This window comes from Macrobrachium rosenbergii, chromosome 8, assembly GCF_040412425.1.
Source record: "Macrobrachium rosenbergii isolate ZJJX-2024 chromosome 8, ASM4041242v1, whole genome shotgun sequence".
Lineage (NCBI taxonomy): Eukaryota > Metazoa > Arthropoda > Malacostraca > Decapoda > Palaemonidae > Macrobrachium > Macrobrachium rosenbergii.
In genome coordinates, this window is record NC_089748.1 from 4552736 (window position 1) to 4570379 (window position 17644).

General features: G+C 37.9%; 1 long non-coding RNA gene across 1 annotated transcript in view; it reads left to right on the forward strand.

Moving 5' to 3' along the window:
- The first annotated feature begins 14710 nt into the window (after window positions 1-14710).
- The window catches only part of LOC136841213 (uncharacterized), a 49282-nt gene continuing 46348 nt past the window's right edge, over window positions 14711-17644 (forward strand). Inside the window, exon 1 of the long non-coding RNA XR_010853826.1 lies at window positions 14711-15930. This is a non-coding gene — a long non-coding RNA (uncharacterized lncRNA). The remainder of the gene's footprint in view (window positions 15931-17644) is intronic.

A 17644-nucleotide genomic window follows, 5' to 3' on the forward strand; every position in this document is an offset into this window, starting at 1 on the left:
AAATCGTCAAAGTTCAGGTACAAAGTCCAGTACAATCAAAAGATTATTACCACATTATAGTATAATTTAATGTAGATTACAAATGGTAAGAAATTTGCGCAAAAAGATTGACATTTTTATGACGTAAATTTCAAAGGCAGATAAAAGAAAAATCCCTGGATAGAAAAATAATAACTGACAAGAACTCCACAACAGCAATATTTAAATAATTTACAACATGTTCTGTTTCATAACTAGGTTAAATTCTTTTTGTAAAATTTTTGCAGTAACTATGATGACTAACAAAACAGAATTTAAACCTCACATTTATGACATTCTAGCTGACCAACCTGGCGCTGCCCAGGAAAACTCTGAGTGACAATCAATAAACTTTCTCTCCTCCCTAGCGCCCCCTCTACCCTCCCTCCCTTTCCTGTTAAGATAGTTGCTTCAGTTACATTGCCCAACTTTTTACATCTTATATTTCACCCCTTCATAACCCCTATCAGGGCTGAACTTAAAGGGCATCAGGAGTGTTACTATTCATCTCAGCAACCTCAAAAACTATGGATTAGACACAAATATCTGTCATTTTTGACATTTTATTTTTCATCCCTTCTCACCCTCCCTCCCTCCTATTGGGTTTCTTGAATTTAAAGGGCATCAGGAGTGTCACTATTCATCTCAGCAACCTGGAAAACTATGGATTAGACACTAATATCTGTCGTTTTCAGCTATTTTTACATGTCACCCCCACCCCCTTTGGTACCAGTGATGTCTTACAACAACAACAACCCCCCAGCAGTATTCTTTTCCAGGTACTAAGTCATATGTATACCAAAATGAGGTATGATAAACCCGTAAAGTTTATTTAGATACTAAGTCTACTGGCAGAACCAGCCCCATTTAAGGGAAACCCTTTCAGAGTTATGCTGGGACATCTACACACACACACACACACATGCATACATCCATTTTTATATGTATAATAGAGGCCTATCTTCTCCTGGTCTAACAGGCCTCTTTTTGGGGCCAGAGTTTGAAGCGTTAACTCCAGCCAGCAACCCTGGAAAACTGCAAGCAAAAAACAGTCTCACAATGAAAGCTTTATGTTAACACTTACATTTCCCAGAAACCAGTTTCAAGGGCAACCCTGCCGGCTTCGAACAAAGACACCTAAAAAGAAATAGAAAAGTTTCACACATTCATTAAGATCCTTAAATCCTGTTACACACAAGCATGTCTACACTCTACCCATTTTGTCATGAGCAAAAAATGTTCTCTTAATACAACTTTCTCCAAATACAAACTAAAGCACAACCACAATACGATCCTTCTCTGGCAAACAACTAAGAAGAAACGCTGAAAAACATCACTCTTGTAAATTAAAAGCAGCACTACGCAACAGCGAATCTTGCCCTTTGAGCTCATCATATTAAAGTGTTTATTCCCAAACAAGTATACTGTGAAGTCGATTGCATATCCAGTTTTCTTAATCGAACTAGATACTTAATTAGCTCCAACAAAAACTTGAGGTTCCAGCAAGCATACATCTACTGTCATATCAGCACTTACTGTTTTAAAGTCTTTGCTATGGAATGCTTTCCCAGTACACAATATATATATATATATATATATATATATATATATATATATATATATATATATATATATATATATATATATATATATATATATATATATATATATATATATATATATATATATATCGCAGCAGAAGCTATTATCAGCTATAATTCTCTTTGGTTGGGAGTTTCTCAAGGTATAGTAAATCCAATATTAAACGATATTTTTGGCTTTATAAATTTTTAAAACAAAAACGTCACATGTGTAAAAATTTATTTTCATGCACACACACGCACACATATAAATAAAGACAAAATCCACGAAGGAAAGAGAAACAATGGAGTGCTGCAAGCCTTTTGACTTATAGTCCTTTACTTAGCAGAGTGAAGAAGTATAAAAATAAGTTTACAAAGAAAGATTGTATAAATGAAGGATGGGGATTACAAAGGAAGAATATGTACGTGGAATCCAATACAACTGAAGAATTAGCAGACCTACCAGAACAGGGTTAACATTTAAGAGAGTTTACAAAGGCTTGGGTTCAACGGCTCAGAAGCAGGGAAGGACAATTAAAAGATTATACAAGGAAGGTGACTGACAACAAAAAATGTTTAAAAGTACAACTCAATTCTCATTTTGGTAAGCAATAAAAATTTTTACATGGTGAACATTTTTACAAAATATATTTATACAGTATATGTATATACATATATTGTCACAAGGTGTTCCAAGTACCTGGTTATTACACAACTAATCACAGAATTCAAAAATTTACCTCACTTCAGCCACATACCTGAACTCTCATAACAATAAATATTACAACTGAGTACTCTAAAGGTAAGAGTGATCCCTTAAAAAGCTTATTAATCACATGAAGAAATCAAACTAAGTTTATTAAAACAAGTGTGAGGTATCAACAATTAAGCAAGAAATATACTAGAGCAAAAGGGCATTACTCCATCAAAAAACTTTAACTGTTTCCCTGGTCTTAATTCACTTCAGCAAAACTAAAGGAACTAAACATGTGTATTACTTCGCCTTATGCACGCATTATATCATATTCACTGGTGGTCAATAAATGAAACACTGTTTTTAAGAATTTTGAAAACAAAAATTTATTTTTAAACTTAAAATTTATAATTAGAATTCACAATCTGTAAAAATTTACTATTACTTGAAAACAACACAAAATTTAATTAATTCTTGAATTAAATTATTAAACAAAACTAAATTACAAAACTTTAATTTATCAAGAAATTAAATTAATTAAGCAAAATTTAAACTATTAAGAATTGCTCAAGATTTGAAAACAAATCTTAGTAAATGAAAATTAAATCAAGTAAGCAACGTCAAATTATTAAGAAATTTAAAATGCTAAGTAAATAAATGTTAAATCACCAATACACAAAATGTAAAAAATCAAGAGATTGCAAACACAAGAACACACAAAAATACACAAAAAATTTACCAAGACAATTTCACTAAGGCAAAAATTTCTCAATATACCTTATTATAATTAGTAAAATTCACTTTACTTACACAAGCTTGTGAAAACTTTCACAAAAATCACCTGAAATGCAGCTGCTTGAGATTTACAAAACACACCTTTTTGTTGGGTGCCATTACACACTTTTCCTACATTCAGGTCTCAAAATCTACGACTAATACCAGTGACCACAAATATTTTACGTTGATAATTTCTCTCTTTTGAAGAGAGAGAGAGAGAGAGAGAGAGAGAGAACCACATGAATGGTCTCTGAAATCAGAATGAACAAATTTTTGGATTCCAGTTAGAAACCAAACAATCAGACGACGTCATTTCTTGAGCAAAATGTTTTGGGGCTAAAACTAACGCATCAGAACAATACGTGATCAGAGCAATACAACCTTACAAACTATGACATAATCAGTCAACATATGTGCATTTACTCTCAAAAAGGCATATGTGACTTGAGCAGAAAATCGTATGGGATGAAGCTCTTAATGAAATCTCAACACAATCAAAACAGACGGCAGCTGGCTAGTCACAAACGGCACACTTTCAAAACAAGATGAAGAACCAAAGTTAGTTTTCAGAACAGTACGTGAAACATTGTGAAATCATTTGTCTTTTTCTCATACGAGACAAAACCTTAAACAACTCCATTGCCATTCCTTTGCTTGTCAATGCATTATTTTTCGCGATGACAGCTGAATCAAAACACGATATACGAAATCACAAGCACAGAACACATGTTGCTGGGAGACAAAATGCGGATCACATACTACATTATTATTAAAATGTATTACTAATTCTAAATTACGCTGTTAAGTTATCTAAACCACTAACTCTTTTGAGATCTGGCATTACACTACATATGATATTTCAACCATTATTATTATTACACAGAACACAGTATAACTAGAATGGTAAATATATCAAAATCATGGAATGATATACATATTACATGGCAATATCATGAAAATATATATTAAACATACAAATACATAGAAAATATATATAAGGTAACTAATATTTTATTAAGTCAGTGATTTTATCTTTTAGGCCATTTGTGAACATTTTACAGGGGTCCAAATAATATATGCCAGGGCTAAGATTAAAAGTACAACTTGAAGTAAGCTGCATAATAGCAGATTCTAAAAGATTTCCTGAAGAGAAGTCTTTCGATCTGGTAGTCACTGAACTTTCAATCCAATTTATCCTAAGAGAGTTTTCACTTAACTGAATGAATATAGCATTGGATGTTTGCCCAGTTTTGACAGAATACTTATGCTGCTTAATCGGTGCATCTAAATCCTTGATTGATTGGCCTCTGTAAAAAGAGGGGCAGTCCAAACATGGAATTTTATATATTATGTTGTTGTTTTCCTTAAGGCTATATTTTATTAACATTCCTTTTAGTGTGTTATTATAAGAAAAAACAAGGGTGACATTAAAAGATTTTAGCCATGATTTTATGTTTTCAACACCACTAAAGTAAGGCAAGCTAAGAATGTTCTTAGGGGTTTCTTTCTCCATTTTACTTTCACTATAAAACCTTTTGTTGGCTTTATTATAACAAATATCTAGAATATATGAAGGATAACATAAATCTGTCCCTATTTTTCTTATGCATTCGATTACTTGATCCAAATACCGAGGACTGACAATGTGCAATGCTCTTAAAAACATAGAAGAAAAAATTGATATTTTGATATCGAGGTGATGGCCTGAATAAAAATGGACATAGTTAAGTTGTTGGTTGGCTTCCTATAAATAATGAATTTGCATTGAAATGGTTCTCTATGTATTAAAACATCTAAGAAAGGGAGGCAATTGTCTTTTTCTAATTCTAAAATAAACTTAATGGATGGTACCTCGTTATTCAAATTAGAGAGTTAATCATTTACATCAATACCCGCAAGCAAAACAGTTAGAATATCGTCAACATATCTATACCACTTTAAAGGAGTATAAATGATGTTAGGTAAATATCGTTTTTTCAGATAATTTCATATACAAGTTTGAGAGGAGTGGGGATAAAGGGTTGCCCATTGCCATACCAAATATGTGTTGGTAGAATTCAACATTGAATATAAACTTACAATCACAAATGCACAACCTAGTGAGTGAAATAATGACTTACAGGTAGAGGCATTACAAAGATACTCTAAAATAGAATCTATAGGGACTTTAGTAAAAAGAGAACAAACCAACTGAATTTCTCATTTTTGTGTTTGCTTTTACTTGTTTTCAACTTATTATACCATTAATTCACTAGGTTTTCTTTTGTACCATGAATACAGTATGCTAACTTTGTCAGCATTCATTACCTGTCACATTGAGTTTCATTATTGATTTATTTATAAGTCACTAGCTGGGGTGTAACCTAATGCCGAAGTGCTACAGCTCTGTAGCTTACACCGTTCCACAGGTGCCATAGTGTAGATATCTAGAAGATCCACTGCACTCTTCACAATTTCTCTCATTTAACCATCCTCCACACAGTGTTTGTTTGTAACAATGTGTGAGCATCTCCAGTAATGCAGATACATCATAATGGTCTCTCTCTCCCTGTACTATTAATGAAATTATTTGAAACCTTGATGCCATGTCTGAACTGTTTGCTTTAGCTTGTATACTGTAATAAACTCTTCCTTCTACATTTCCAATTTTTTCCTTGTGAAAATAGAAAAAAAATGATCTATGTAAGGGTGCCGAAGTTCAGCTTGCCTGAGGCACCAGCACAAAAGACAGATATGGAGGTCAGGGGATACAAAGGAAGGGGTAGGGCATGAGGCTTTATTCCACAACCAGATAAATTATGATGAAAGCAAAAGGTAGAAGTAGGAGTCTTTTCTCAATCATAGGCTTTGGTTTGTATGAACCACTGCTGATGATGTGAAAATTATGCAAGAATGCCTGATTACAGTACCACCCAACACTGACCCAGCCCAGTTTTTTGTTGAACATTACTCTGGTCTCTGCAACAGCAACAATCAGAATAAGTTCGCCAGTATCATTCTCAACAACAAAGAAAAAAAAAAGTTACCACAAAGAAGCCTTGCGTTTACATGATCACGCGCTTCTGAGTGGATACATTTGCTATATGTCTTCAAATTGTATTGCTAAAGAAGGGCCAGTGTCTATCTCTTCAGGTATGGTTAGCATTGTCTTTATTATAGAATCCAAGTAAAAAAGTCACAGGAAACAAAGTCAGTATAATTTATGGTGGCCGGTAATAAAGATACTGGAAAAAAGTAACCTAACCTAAACTAACCCAACTTAAACTAACCTAACCTTCCTATAACAACATAACCTAACCTAACCTAACCTAATGATTACTGGCCACCATAAATTAATGTTAATTTTTTTCTGTGACTTTTTTCCTAGCCAAAGTTGTGACTTTTTTTCCATGACTTTTTTCCTGTGACTTTATTACCAGCCAACATATTATAATGGCACTTGCTATTTATACTGATTGAGAAAAGATTCCTACTTTTACTTTTCGCTTTCATCATAATTTATCAGGTTGCAGAGGAAGCCCTACACCCTACCCCTTCCTTTGTATCCCCTGACCTCCATATCTGTCTCTTCTGGCTGGGCTTTTATACCCCTTTGTGATTTCATCACTTTTTTGCCAGTGATTTCAGTCCGTTTTTGCAGTGGCAACGCCCTAGATCGGGAAAAATGTGGTAACAAAGGAATGGGGGTTATTTAGGTTTTAGACACAGTTTTCTTAGACCTAAGTGGTTTCTCCATGGTTATGGTCAGCTCATCTCGTTTGCTGCATAATTATACAATTTACATATATACAGCATATATATATATGTGTGTGTGTGTGTGTGTGTGCAAACATTCTAACTATTGAGGCTCTTTATTTAGGGTAGGTCAACGACTATGAAAACCAAAACCGCGTATGTAAATTCAAAGTATGTGATAATCTTTAATCAAGATAATTGACATTAAGTCAGCCAGCTTCTCCTACCACACTTGCTATTCACACACATTAAGAAAACGGCTTCTCTTCTAATGTTGTTAGCAATCTATACCTGAGCATCATGAAATTTGAATTTTTGCAGCTAATTTGAATGGCATACTGTGACTTTAAAATTTCACTAGTAGATGCTCGCTATTGCTTCCATTTGCTAGTTCCCATATCCATACCATACCCATACCCATATCCATATCTGCATCATACCCATATCCATACCATACTCATGCTTGTACCATACCCATATCCGTTCCATACCATGTCCGTACCATGCCCGTACTGATCCCATACCTATAACATACCCATATATGTACCATACTGATACCTATACCCATATCCCATACTCGTACCGATACCCATATCCTCACCATGCCCAAATCCATTCCATACCCATACCCACACCATACCATTCCCATACCCATATCTGTACCATACCCATACCCACAGCTAAATTAACCTTACTAATAATAGTCAGCAAAAGTCTACTGGCAGCACCAGCCCCATTTACCTTCCGGTCACATACGAACAACCCACCATATCTTAGTGTAGGGGCAGGAGCAGCTGCTGACGGGTTTTAAACCAATGCTGATGCCATTGGCGGTTCTAGATCATCAACAGCAGTGCCTGCTATTATTCTAGAATTACCCACTGGGTCCATTTCGAAACGAAAATAGCAAAGCTCAGCCAAAAATCCTTTATTATAATTGTTGGGTCACTTAATGTTGAAAATTTCCGGAGAGTCATTAAAATATTATTTTTGAAAGATGTCTTCCTATCTCCAGGATCCTTTGACGCAGCCTTATGGCTCCTGAAGCATTCCTGGAGAAATGCCCATTGGATTATAACATCTTCTTAAATTCTTAAAGACTTCAGGATCCTGTGAAGCCATCTTCAGCTCCTAAACAGATTCTTCAGGGAAGAAATCCAGAATCTGTCTTCGGAATCATTTCTCCCACCTCTTCCTGGAGAAATGCTCATTGGATTATAACATCTTAAATTTTAAAGACCCCAGTTATATAAAAAGAGTAGTATTTACTGTCATCTTCATAATGCAGGTGCCTCATAGTTACCACATGAGGTTAATTAAACACTCCACAAATTCTAAAGGTCAAGCAAGTTACATTTTGATTTGAAAACCCTGTGCATTACTTTTATAAAAAAAATGATGTCCTTACAAATCTATAAACATTTTGTTAATATTACTCAACCTCAACACATTTTATTTAAAACATGCAAGAGGTAAGGGAGTGGGAGAGGGAAGGGGGATGGGAAAGGAGGAGGGGGAGGGGAGGGAAGGGGAGGGGAGGGGTTAAGGGGAAGGGGGAGGGGAGGGACACACACACACAGAAAGGGAGCCAAGGAAATTAATATAATAGACAATCTAAAAAAACAAACCCCAAAAGGCACCCCTCTAAAATACGAGCTTTCTGAAAAACTAAGTATCACGGCTGTATCTTTTACTGTTATTGCTCCACAGATATGTCAGGTCCCTCCCCACCCACCCACCTGCTACCACATCCCCTGAACTCCAAAAATCGATATCTGGATCCCTGGAATGGCTGAACGAATTTCAATGAAATTCAGCATGATTAGAGATCTTAGTAGGAAACCTCTACAGCTAGAGTTTCATCCCATTTGGCTGAATATTCTAGAAGTATAAAGGGCCAAAGTCGGGGTTTTCGTGTACTCCAGGTGGCTGGGCTTTAACCGCCAACTATCGTGGCGGGTGATGTATAAAAAATTAAATATTAAACTATGTACTACAGGTAAGAGTTGATTTTTTTTTATATTATTAGCTTACTTACAATGGGTTTACTTGGTCCAGGATCTAGGCTAGCCTAGGCCTAGTCACCACCCGAGTTAGGTGGAATAGGCTAGCGTACCCAATTATCAAACATCTCCATGTGTTCGGACATATATTAGCATACTTTCTTATTGGTCTAGTTTAACACTAAGATGCCTTTAGGGACTCTTCATCATATTTAAACTGGTAATTCTAAGTACTAGCTCCATGCCTGTTTTTACCTTGGAAACTGTTTTTTTCTACACTTTTAGGGCTTCTGATACTGGCGGTGAGTTTGTTTGTTGTCAGCCAACTATTATTTGCCCCCTAACTCTACTCAACAGTTAAGGGGGACTGTGGGAATTCAGGTTTTGGGTGGGGGAGAACACAGAAATGGAGCGGACAGTTTATGTTGAGGAGGCGCCTTCTGGTGGGGGTGGAGGAAACGAGAGGGAGCCATTCGCCAACAGGAGGGAGTTAAATGCATTTTGCTGTGTTTAGTACTGGCATCAGGGGGATAGAATGTCCCTTCGCTGTGTTTAGTACTGGCCCGGGGGAGTACACATACATTAACAAGTTATTGCACTTGCCAGACGGGATATGAACCGTTCCAAATAGACGTACCTGTGCTTACATTCATGTGACAAAAATTGAAGATAAATCCACAATTAGCAACCAAAAAGTAGAAAAAGTCAAGTTAGAAGGAAATTGCCGCCACAGAGCTACTACTTAGATCTACCTTTGAAGAACTCACTGGTTTTTGGTCAGTTCTCTTTTCCAAGCATGGAAGGGGCTTTCCGTTTTTCATACACAATGTAAAACTGTCTTCTACTCCTCTGTGATTAATACATATTTACTGAACAGGAGGAAAAATACTATAATATAGTAATACTTCTCTAATCTGGCAATTTAGCAATAATCAAGGGAAGCTGTAAGAGCCTGACGCCATCTCTTCCAAACACTTGTGTGTTCGTCATTCGTCATCCATCGGAGTGGACAAGACAAAACAAGAGCATCTTGTTTTCTTTCTTTGACGGAACGCGACTTCACCCATACAATATTTCCATCTGTTTCTCCCTAACCATTGTTGTCTTGATTTATGTACAATCACCACTACTTGCATTGCCATGCAAGCATTCTAATCATGTACTCATAATGTTCCACCGAATCTTCTGTACCAAACTGTATGTATGTTTCTGTTTGTGAAGGCGCCAAACGTCTCTCCATTCCACATATATTATGCTACTGCATTGCATTCATTAATCTGTCTCGAATCTCATGCAATTGACCATATGTAGAATTTCCTGGCCTTTCCATTGGTGTATGTTTTAACACCATACGTTTATTATGTGTCTCAATATCGCCATCTGTTTGTCTGCCGACAAACACAGATGTCTGAATCTTTTACCTCTGTTTTCACCTATCTGTGTGTAGATGCTACCTTACCGCTCGCACATGTCAATAACGTCCTTGAAGATTCTGTACATTCATCTCAGTAAGGAACTACCAATAAACCAGTCAACACCCAGCCAGTATGTCACTCAATCCCCAGTCCTTACACTGGTGACCCCGGAGTGACCCGAAGGACCTGGCCGACCCAAGATGACGACCCACGCGCCGACAGATCCTTCGCCGCTTCGCTGTTTCCCGCCGTTCCTGAGTTCTCAGTAGATGTCCGACCCTCCGAGATGACCCACCCCACCACCGGAGCCCTGGATGCCTCCTCCAGGAAACCTGAAGCCGCCCCCACACTCGTACTGGACGAGCTGACCAACGAAGGACCAGCCAACATCATCCTTCAGCCTGCTGCTGCTCCCCTCGAGCTGGCTACCAAGAATCAGCCGCTCTCATCCTTCAGCCCTCGAGCCGGCTACTGAAGGATCATCCTCCTTCAGCTGTCCCCCTCCTGCTGGCTACCGAAGAATCATCCGAAGTCACCCTTCAACCCGCTCCCGTCCTCCTCGAGCTCCTGCCGGCTGGCGCTGCCCTTCAGACTCCTATCCGCCCCTAGCCCAAGCCCTTCGAGCCAACTACAATTGTCGGCAAGACAATTTCCGCGTTGATGCCTCGCTTGCAGGGGGAGCATTTGTAAGAGCCCGTCGCCGTCTCTTCCAAACACGTGTGTGTCTCCCGCTGCCAGCCGCTCCCACGCACACCGCTACCCCCGCTTACTTCACGTAGCCGCGGCACTCTTCAACGCCCCAGCAGATACATCGATTAATCAGACGTTACCCACATCTTGGGGGAGAGTATTGTAAGAGCCTGACGCCGTCTCATCCAAACACGTGTGTGTTCATCATTCGTCATCCATCGGAGTGGACAAGACAAAACAAGAGCATCTCGTTTTCTTTCTCTGACGGAACGCGACTTCACCCATACAATATTTCCATCTGTTTCTCCCTAACCATTGTTGTCTTGATTTATGTACAATCACCACTACTTGCATTGCCATGCAAGCATTCTAATCATGTACTCATAATGTTCCACCGAATCTTCTGTACCAAACTGTATGTATGTTTCTGTTTGTGAAGACGCCAAACGTCTCTCCATTCCACATATATTATGCTACTGCATTGTATTCATTAATCTGTCTCGAATCTCATGCAATTGGCCATATGTAGATTTTCCTGGCCTTTCCATTGATGTATGCTTTAACACCGCACATTTATTATGTGTCTCAATATCGCCATCTGTTTGTCTGCCGACAAACACAGATATCTGAATCTTTTACCTCTGTTTTCACCTGTTTGTGTGTAGATGCTACCTTACCTCTCGCACACGTCAATAACATCCTCGAAGATTCTGTACATTCATCTCAGTAAGGAACCACCAATAAACCAGTCAACACCCAGCCAGTATGTCACTCAATCCCCAGTCCTTACAAAGCAACATTTCCTCCATATACAGTAGAACTGAGGGAATAAAAGCTTGTTAGAAAACAATATCATCAGTGTTGTAGTATGAGAGAGAGAGCAGCTTTAGTCTGAATGGGCGCCAGAGATTACTACCATATATGGTAATGTTCGCTACCATTCTGGTACATGATCTCTAAGCCCTTCGTTGGCTGAGTCGGTTCAGCTTCAGACTGTCACTCGATGGGCCGGAGTTCAATTCCCCCGGCTGGCTAATGAAGAGTTAGAGGAATGTATTTCTGGTGATAGAAATTCATTTCTCGCTATAATGTGGTTCCGATTCCACAATAAGCTGTAGGTCCCGTTGCTAAGTAACCAGTTGGTTCTTAGCCACATAAAATAAGTCTAATCCTTCGGGCCAGCCCTAGGAGAGCTGTTAATCAGTTCAGTGGTCTGGTAAAACTAAGGTATACTTAACTTCCTCCGCCTCTACGGTCATCATTTGGATTTCTTGATCGAAATCCATGGATGGCCAAGTTTTACCTATACACGAAAATGTGAAAAGAGTAAGGTTGCATTTTATGCTCCGTAACGTCATCGTGTTTTTCCCTTGGTATCCTGAACTATCTCCTTACCTTGATCAAATTTTTATCATTAAATTAGCTCTTTGTTGGTTAAAAAGAAGTACTTTTAAAGCTATATGAGTCATAGGAGAAATTTTAAAAGATCATTGGATAAAAAAAAAAACTCATGCTAGGCGCTAATAGGCCTAAAATTACCGAGTCATAATAACTTGATATTACTACAATACATTTCCTTAAAGCTTCGAGTTTTGGACTTATAAGAAAAAGAAAGAAGGAAACTGAGCACAATTCCCTCAGTATTAGAGATAGAGGACCTTAGATCGAAGTGGGTTTGAGAAAATAAACTCCGTTCTATGCTTTCAAGATCGAAATATGGAAGGAATCAACTTTGCCAGCAGTAAGACCTATCGTAGCCTTGCAAAGCATGTCACTGATATTTTACAATAGGGCTCCTAACGGGGTGTCTACAGTAAAAATGCATTACGAACAAATACTATTACACTCACCAAAAGCCACAATAAAGAACATAAAATTTTACTGATAGACAGATGTAAGAGCACCAGTTAGAGCAGATGATACATATGTAAAAACACCAGTCATAACAGATGCCTCAACTTGGAAATGCTAAACCGTTTGACTACTCCAGGAAGACGGTTCTTTCACGCCAAAATGCAGGAAATTCATTGCTTTAAAAAAAAAAACTGCCATTAACGATTTTCGAGAAATATATTAAATTAGACTTAAAACTTAACTGAGCAAACCTTTGATTCACATTACTGAAGAGAATAACTTAACACTTATCGAAACAGTGTGCACTGAGTCTAGCATCCGTTCGATACTGCAAACCCCTCAGGTTGATGATCATTCATGACACCAGCTCAAGAGTAAAATGACTTTTGTAGATGAAAAAAAATGTAAGAAAAGAGGATTGATAATTACACTAGGTTTCCAAAATTTTGTAGTAATTGGAAATATAGTAATGGAAAATGAGAGATTTGATTACCAACTAGATAAAAAGAATTGTTACGTAAGATAACAGACAAATGTTGACGTAACTTTTAGTTCAGCAATGAATCTTATGAATATTGAAAAGGCCGGTAAACACTAGGTTTAATTTTCACATATGTTCTTCATTATTTACGGAAGTGAGAGTTATATATACTCAATTTAATCATCCGGCACTTATATTTAAAGCATAAATCCAAAGGTAGACAAGTAATTAAGGTTTTAGATATAGTTTTCCTAGACATATGTTGGCTTCTCCGTGATTGCGGTCAGCTCAGCTCTCTTTGCATAATCTGCAATATATATATATATATATATATATATAATATATATATATATATATATATATATATATATATATATATATATATATATATATATATATATATATAATGTGTGTGTGTGAAAACATTCCAATTACTGAGGCTCTTTATTTAGGGTGGGTCGACGGCCGCGAAAACCAAAACAGCGTAGGTAAATTCAGCGTGTGATAATTTTTATATTAAGATAATTGACAGTAAGTCAGCCAGCTTCTCCTAACACCACTTGCTACTCACACACATTAAGAAAACTGCGTCTCTTCTAATGTTTTGTGCAGTCCATACCTGAGCATCAGGGAATTTGAATTATGGTGGCTGATTTGAATGGCATGCCATAATTTTAGAATTTCATTATTTCTAAAAATAAACCCCGAAAGGCACCGTTCCAGAATACAAACTTTCAGAAAAACTAAGTATCACTGCTGTATCTTTTACCGTTATTTCTCCTCAGATATGTTAGGTCCTTCACCCACCAACCCACCCCCTACCAAATCCCCTGAACGCCAAAAACCGATATCTGGATCTCCGGAACGGCTGAACGGATTACGATGAAATTTAGCATGTTTAGAGACCTTAGTGGAAAACCTCTACTGCCAGAGCTTCATCCTGGTCGGTTGAATATTTCCAGAGTTATGAACAGGGGCGTCATTTCAGATTTTTGTTGGGGGGGGGGTGGTAAAGATGGTTTGGCGAGCGAAGCGAGCCTAACCAGCTTTTTTTTTTAAACTATTTTATGAGCTTTTTGAAGCCACACGAGTATTTCAGCAAAATAGGAGGACAAACAAATATTGTGTGTGATAGAGAAATATAGATAGATAGATAGATAGGCAGATAGAGATAGATATAACTTAATGTGGTGACACATTTGAATATCGGTAGGAATAATGGAAAACCCGCTGCTGTTACTTCTTGGGGCTTGGGGGTGTGAAGGGGGGCAAGTTGAGGCTTGGGGGGGCAACTTGAGTCTTGGGCCCCCCGGCCCCCCTTAAATGACACCCGTGGTTATGAAGGGTCAAAGTTGTTTGTGTACTCTGGTTGGCTGGGCTTCACTAACCGCCAACTACCGTGGCGGTTAATCTCTTCATTCACGTATCGGTACTGGACCAAGGGGAACAGGCGTCATAAGTGCCATTAAAATGGTAAGTTTTCGCTTGGTCCGTTGCGTAAATGCGTGTTTTTCTGGTTGGTTTTTGTGATATGCCTATGGATTATAGGGACTGTTTACAAATTTCCTGCAATTTAAATGGAAGTATTGTCATAATTACAAAAGGTTACTTGTGTTATATTAGATGTCATTATTTCTGCCAAAATTTTCTTCGGTGTAATATAGATAGGCCTACATATCTTCGATATTTTGATATAGGCTACCTCAGAACTACAGTATATTCAGTGACATGTTAATATGATGCAGAAATCCTGTTTGTTTATGTATGATATAATATTTGTTATGGGGTACTTCGAAAGTTGTAATTCAGTCAAATGTGATTTGTACTGGCGACATTTATCATTAGCCGGTGACAAATAAGTTACAGTAATTTCGTCATGGGTAAAATTTCAGGTGACAACATTTGTAATGTTGGTAGTGATTCACACTATGAAATGTCAAAGCTTTTGGGTATTGGTTTTCTTGTAACCTATAAGAATGAGCAAATACAGGATTATGACTATTTTAATTGAGTTTTATATTATCTCTTCATAAATAAGAAAATCGCCACAACTGCTCAGCAGCCGAGTTTGCCGTCTTGGTTTGTTTGTTTGTTCCTTCCTCGAAAAAAGTTGGCTGCGACCACAATTAGAGTTGCAATGCCTCCGACAATGTTAACGGACGTCGGAGGCAAAGTTTCCAGCCATGTTCATGTTTCGTCGTCTTGGTCCTCGCTGGTGCGTTATCGGTGACTTTGAACAGAATATATGTGGTAATGTTGTCATAGCAAATTTGGGGCTGTGAAATGTCATGGCCGTCGAAAGCGGTGTATTTACTCGAAATGAAAACTTGCATAAATGGATGAGCGTAGGCTCAGAAAACATGCTAAGCCTACGTAGGGTAGCCATATTCCGGTGGTGTAGATCTGATTTTATGACGCACAAAACAACGTTGTACGCAGGCGTTCGTTGGTTATAAAAACAAAAGAGTAAGTGGTTTTAGATACGATGTGTGTTTCCTGATTGGTTTTAATGCCGTGTGTATAAATTGGAGATTTGTTTTTACGAAATGTTCGGTTGACAAAATAATGACAAGCACCTTAGGCCTAAGTGTCGACCAACGAAAGAAGTCCACAAACCCAAGTCCAAGGGCCCTGGGATACTGTAGTGGTCGAGGAACAATGGGGACAAGAAATAATCAAGGTAAGTGAGCAAACAAATATTGTTTCTTGTCGTTCTAGGTCAGGTCAAATGGGCCAGGTGATATCTTAGGGATGGTGACCCCTCCCCGCCCGCTACAGTATGGGCTGGTTTCTTACTTGAGGTTAGTGTAAGGCAGATTAGGTGAAGATTCATCCTACTTTAAAACTAGTTGCGGTAAAACTACACGCTAACTCCGCAAGTACTAGGCCTAGCTTATTACCTTGGGAATTGATTTTTCATACTTTTAGTGTTGCTGATGAAGGAAGTGGTGTTGTTTATTGTCGGTCAATTGTTATTGACTTCGTATCAACCCAGCATGGTTGGGGACCCCTTTGGGAACGTGGGGTTTGGGTGGGGGAAATTTTGGGGATCACCATATGTAGGGATAGTGCTTTGTCTGATGTGTGGTGCGAGGCGAGGGTAGAGGATGACGAGTGAGCAGGCTACACTAGGCTAGGTAGGGTTCAAAGTGTTGATGAGTTCTTCCTTCCTTAGTTTACTAATCCAACATGATAATGTAAATAAGTAGAATACAATTCCATATAGAGAAAATATAAAGCTGGGACTAGAGGTTGATAAGTCGAATTGAGAGTTACAACGTAAAGATAGATGAAGAGGCCTTGTGGCAAGAAGACAGTAGCTAGTAGGCTATATTAGCGTAGTGTACTTCACAGGAATATTCACAGAATAAATGGTGAAGTACAATATTGGTATCGCGATCATAAATCAACATATACATTGTCAAGGATAATCACAATAAAATGGCCTGTGAAATAATTGTACAATATTTCAATGAACAAAAGGAATACACATGAGGTAGGCTAGGCGACACTTTACATCTCTGAAGTATTGTCATGTTCCAACGAAATAAACAGTACATATATAATTGACTCATCCAAGGCTCCAGTAATACAGGATGACACTACAAAAGACAGATTAAAGAGGTTTACTCTTGTCTGGTACTACTCTCAGCCATGTTTGTGATTTTCTCGGTTCTCTCTGTTCCACCCACGCTATCCAGTTAGCTGGGAGATACTTTCACAGCAATTTACTTTACGACACAACGCCAATGTAACGTAACCTATCTAAAGGTTAACAGTATGTATTATACGTATTAAAATAATGTAATCCAATCATAAGATTAAATGAATGCACTTTCAGGAAAATAAGAACATAACATACAGATTTATACAATGATACACTTGATTGTACAGGGAGGGCTTTCACGTTACAGCACAACACAATATGATGATTTTGATGTAAAGCATAACCCATGAATCGTTTACAGCCATGTTGTTGTTATGGAATGGTTCCGCGCATGCGGAAGTCATTAGGGAACCATATGTTCAAGAAGGGATTGGCTAAGGAAACCTTTTATAAAAGGAACTATACTAACCTAACATACCCTAACCTAACCTAACCTAACCTAGCAGGCTGTGTCACTTAGCTGGGAGAAGAGAAGGAAGCAACACTTCTTACCAAAAGCCCCTGTAACACTGGTCATGCGCAATAGCATTCCAGGATGGCCAGAATAGAAAAACATATCAGTTCTGATGTTAATTACAGGTTAATTACAGTCGATTAACAAAAAATAACAGTAAATTGTTAATAAGCAACCAAATTACTATAGGAAAAGTCAATTTCCAAGGTAATACCCAATGCGGAGGAACCTATAGCTCTACCTTAATTGTGTATCCTTTCTCCCCCTCCCCCA